The 1,049-nt window shown below is 46.3% G+C and overlaps 1 non-coding gene across 1 annotated transcript; it reads left to right on the plus strand.

The window, feature by feature from the left end:
- The first annotated feature begins 289 nt into the window (after positions 1-289).
- Positions 290-451, plus strand: LOC111814833. The gene has a single exon (XR_002819713.1). It is a non-coding gene; the product is annotated as a U1 spliceosomal RNA (small nuclear RNA).
- The last annotated feature ends 598 nt before the right edge of the window (positions 452-1,049 follow it).

Genomic DNA, 1,049 nt, shown 5'->3' on the forward strand with positions numbered 1-1,049 from the left:
GGAAGCAGGAAGGCAGGAAGGGGGATGAGCGTCTGCTTGAGGGAAGGGTGTCCTGTGACGTCAGTGGAGGGCGTGTCCTATGCAGATAAGAAAGAGCTGGGGCTGCTGGTTGGAGCCCTGGTGTTGAAACCTCCCTGTGACCAGGGAGAGAGCTTAGTTCAGTTTTTGGCAGTCCAGCGCATGAGCTGTGTGGGCGAGCTAGGAGGACCCGAGAGTGTGTGAAGGCAAATGAGCTTGAGTGAAGAGTGAGACACGCAGGCAGATTAGTGCGGAGGGCGCAGCAGCAGTTATACTTACCTGCAGGGGAGATACCATGATCACGAAGGTGGTTTTCCCAGGGCGAGGCTTATCTATTGCACTCTGGACGTGCTGCTCCTGCGATTTCCCCAAATGCGGGAAACTCGACTGCAGAATTTGTGGTATTGGGGCACTGCGTTCGCGCTTTCAGCTGTGATATTGTTTAATATGAGATTTGGGGTACTTTGATTTGGTAGTTTTGTTTTTTCCAATTTCATTGTGTTCTAATACTGCTGTGTGGAAGTTAAGAGGTAAGTAGATATTTAGAAAGTTAAAATGTTTTACTACATACTTTCTAGGGTTTATTTGTGTATGTTACATTTTTGGAAGGTATTTTCCATAACACATGTTGTTGAAAAGGATGGCTTTTTGCTTTTTTCACTTTGTGTTTCTGTGGAGTATTAGTTCTGTTTTTCCTCCGGGAAAGAAGCAACCGCCAGGGCCACAATCGGAGATGCAGATAGAAAGAAAGAGTCGGACTGTTGGTGCGACCAAGTGAGCTCACAGCCCGAAAATCCGAGCATTACAGGGAAGCGCTAGTTTCGCTGCTCATGGGACTGTTTTGCACGAGTTCCTTGAAGCCTGAGCACTAGACAGCAAGGTAGAAGCTATTTCAATTGCTAGCCTATTTCTGTTTTCTTTCTTTTTCTTTTTATTCCTGTCCTGTAAAGCTCTTAAAAGAGCTAAATGTTCCACTTTCACCTTGAAGATCCGCTTTTCATGTCCCTTGACACCAACATGGGAGGAAGAAC

Source organism: Octodon degus, unplaced genomic scaffold, assembly GCF_000260255.1.
Source record: "Octodon degus isolate 3935 unplaced genomic scaffold, OctDeg1.0 scaffold00615, whole genome shotgun sequence".
NCBI classification, from domain to species: Eukaryota; Metazoa; Chordata; class Mammalia; order Rodentia; family Octodontidae; genus Octodon; species Octodon degus.